The following is a 3,885-nucleotide window of genomic DNA, read 5'->3' on the forward strand; positions in this document are numbered from 1 at the left end:
TGAGATGGAGTCTTGGTCTGTTGCCCAGGCTGGAGTGCAGTGGCGCAATCTCGGCTCACAGAAACCTCTGCCTCCTGGAATCAAGTGATTCTCCTGCCTCGGCCTCATGAGTAGCTGGGATTACAGGCAGACTACTATGCCTGGCTAATTTTTGTATTTTTGGTAGAGACGAGGTTTCACCATGTTGGCCAGGCTGGTCTTGAACTCCTGACCTCAGATGGTCCACTTGCCTCTGCCTCCCAAAGTGCTAGGTTTGAGCCACTGTGCCTGGCCCATTTTTGATATATTTTCTTGAAAGTCATGTATAAATGTCAGATTAAGGAGATAAATTAACACTTTTATAAAATGAAAATCTTGAGAACATTTATGCAGTTTTAGCATAGAAGTATGTAGTTCAGATAGCGACAGTGATGTTTTTACCAAATATTCATAGGTAAAGAAATAAAATTCAAACAGTGCTGCTTTTCCCTAATTCTACTTCCTCCAGTCTTCAAATGTAAAGAATTTAATGTAATATTTAGTTGGTTATAAAACAAAAATCCCTAAATATATGTTCTATTTATGCTACATAGAATGGCTATGTTTCCAAATGTAAAGAGCCTTTTGAACATCTAACTTAATAAGAGGAATATTTTTTTCTTCATGAGGTCACTTATAATTCTCATGATTTTACAGTTTATTTCCCCTACAGATCCAGAGTTCTCTTTGAGTAACTATTGAACAAGTAGAGTATATTTATTGAGTATCTGCTTATGGTTGATCATTTCTTTGTCTCATCCAGATCCACTCTACACTCTCTTCTGTCTTGTTCTGTGTTCCAGGAGGCTAACCTTTTTATAAAGTGCATCAGTGGGATCTCCTGCTCTCTGGCTTCTTGTCGGAATTTTCCAGTGGCAGTCACTATCAGGAGAATGGAGGCCTAGGGAAGAGTAAGATTGGGTTATGCTTTTCTTTGATTTGTTTTCTGCCATGGCTCCACAGGGTTGGTTGAATCTTGTCTATAACAGACCACTGCTCCTATAGCTATAGTTACTCTATTAAGGTTCCAGCAACTTCTCCCTCCCCCATTTTTGCATAATTGCATAATAGAATTATAACTTGTAGGTTTCCCTTACAACTGTCTATACTTTTGTAAATCGTCCCTTTATTATCCCATTTGAGTGCAAAATCTGCTTCATACCAGCAGCCTGACTAGTACACAGCTAAATATTGAAAAAATGTATTAGCCTCTGTATTCTAGACAGAACAGAGGGGTAATTCTTAGGGGAGAGACATTACAAACAAGCCAAGAACAGATACCAGGCATATGAAATTAACATGGCCAACAGTTCCAATAATTGAGTTGGAGATGGAAAAAAGGAAAACTGGAGTTAGTGAGATTTATTGAATCTTCAAAAGTACACATTTGGTAGAGTAAAGCTAAATATTGATAGAGTAAAGCTAAATATTACAAAACACTGGCCGGGAGTGGTAGCTCAAGCCTGTAATCTCACCACTTCGGGAGGCCGAGGCGGGTGGATCACGAAGTCAGATCGAGATCATCCTGGCTAACATGGTGAAACCCGTCGCTACTAAAAATACAAAAAAATTAGCCAGGTGTGGTGGCGGGTGCCTGTAGTCCCAGCTACTCGGGAGGCTGAGGCAGGAGAATGGCGTGAACCCAGGAGGAGGAGCATGCAGAGATCTCGCCACTACACTCCAGCCTGGGCGACAGAGCAAGACTCCGTCTCAAACAACAGCAACAACAAAGTATTGCCCTCAGTATACATTCTAAGCAATTTGGTTCTCAAGGTATAAGACATTCCCTGATAAGAATGACAGAATTGGATCATCTTTGATATAAATATTCAGTAATTGATCTTAGAGTATAATACATGGGAGTTACTTCTCTCCCTAGGATACTGAGTGATATCACACTCACGGAATTTGCTATTTGGGTGATATAGCTTTTATGGAACTTGACCATTGAGTGGTACTCTGCTTTGGAAGTTAAATTCTGGGTGATATAGCCTTGATAGAATTTAATCTTTGGGTGGTGTGTTCTTTGGGAATTTGACCTTGAGTGGTACAGTTCTTATCTAATTAGACCTGTAAAGTCATTGGATGAATATTAAATGGGATATGCACTACAATATTCGACAAAGTCATAACTCAAATCTAAAAAAGCACTTGAACTCCAAGTTTATGAAGAATTTTAAAATGATAATAAGATAGACGATCCAATTTAAAACATAGACAACATCGTTAAATAGTTTGCCAAAGATGTACCAGTGCAAACAGGAACATGAAAAGATGCTCAACATCATTGTTTATTAGAAAAATGCAAATTAAGTCCATATTGAGATACCGCCATAGACCTGCTAGAATGGGTAAAATTAAAAAGATTGAGAATAGCAAGTGATCGTGAGGTTGTGATACAACTGAAAGCCTCTTATGTTGGTGTCAGGAATGCAAAATGATAAAACCACTTTGAAAACAGCATTTGCAGTTTTTTCTTATAAAGATCAACATATTTTGTCATATGATTTAACAATCCCACTTCTAAGTATTTACCAAAAGAAATACAAACAGGTTTACACAAAGACCTGAACTCAAATGTTCATAGAGGCTGTAATCATAACAACCCAAACCTGGAAACAAACGTAATGTTCATCAAATAACAAATGGATACTTTAATATTCATATAACGCAATGATACCCAGCAATAAATAGGAATGGACTACAAATACCCGAGACAACATGGATAAATTTCAGAAGTATGATGCTAAGTGAATAAAGTCAGGTATGAGACATCACATACTGTATGATTCCATTTATATTACATTCTATAAAGGCAAACTTACATGGAAAGGAAACAAATTAGTGATTACCAGAGGCTGGAGATTTGGGAGAGCACGTATTGACCACAAAGGAAAATAAAGGAACTTTTCTAGATGATAAAAATGTTCTGATTCTTGATGGTGTTTACATGACTGTGTATGTTTATCAAAACATCAAACTATAAATTTAAAATAGTGGGCCTTATTGTATGTAATTATAATTCAATAAACCTGATAAAAAAAAGGTAAAAAGTTAGGCAGTTTACTCTATGATAATAGGTAAGTATTCAGTTCCTCTCTGAAGTTGTTGATGGTATATTTTGATATTGGGCGTATTTCAGTGCAATTCAGCTTGTTTGAAATTTGAAGCGCTGAAGGATATAAGATTATTTACACTCTGAATGGTATGTTATTGGAAAAGTAGAGTATGTGAATGGAGTTTATTTCTTTTGCTAAAAATCTTACTTATTTGCTCTTATGCAATGAAAATACCTGTGCATATTATGAGTGATAGATTAAGATGAAGTAGAGAAATTCTAAGAGAGGAGGAAAGACTGACAGTCAAGGGTCCTTGAAAATGATAATTTCCAATTAAGAAAAATAAGCAATTCAAAGAACTATATCCAACAAAGACCATTTTGCATAAATTTAAACCAATCAGACTTAAAAGTTCCTTTTGGAGTTACCTGGAAGGGCTCAGAAGGCACCCTCACAATGACCAGATTAAATTAAATTTGTATTTGTCCTCCATACAATCAGAGGTAACTAAAACTACTTTTTTTTTTTTTCTTAATGGTGGTGGAGGAATTCATATCAAAATATCAAATAAATCCTCCAAGGGATATTTTTTAAACAGCGGAAATTTTAATTTTCCCAGGTTGTGACTCTTCCAAGATTCCATAAAAACTTTCAAAAGCAATTGAAATCACATACCTTCATGTGATGAACAAAATTTATAAGTGATTACTTAACTTTTCTTAAAATGTCAATTTAGCTATGCGGTGATTAATTGAAAACTGACCAGACAGAAAATAAGCACATTGGAATCCAGAGGAGGGAAAAAAAG

General features: G+C 36.1%; 1 long non-coding RNA gene across 3 annotated transcripts in view; it reads left to right on the forward strand.

The window, feature by feature from the left end:
- The window catches only part of LOC108542947 (uncharacterized), a 106,101-nt gene that overhangs the window by 31,574 nt on the left and 70,642 nt on the right, over positions 1 to 3,885 (forward strand). For all 3 annotated transcript variants that reach the window (XR_001889410.1, XR_001889411.1, XR_001889412.1), the window contains one exon: positions 822 to 929. This is a non-coding gene — a long non-coding RNA (uncharacterized LOC108542947). The remainder of the gene's footprint in view (positions 1 to 821; positions 930 to 3,885) is intronic.

Source organism: Rhinopithecus bieti, unplaced genomic scaffold, assembly GCF_001698545.2.
Source record: "Rhinopithecus bieti isolate Rb0 unplaced genomic scaffold, ASM169854v2 scaffold_23667, whole genome shotgun sequence".
NCBI classification, from domain to species: Eukaryota; Metazoa; Chordata; class Mammalia; order Primates; family Cercopithecidae; genus Rhinopithecus; species Rhinopithecus bieti.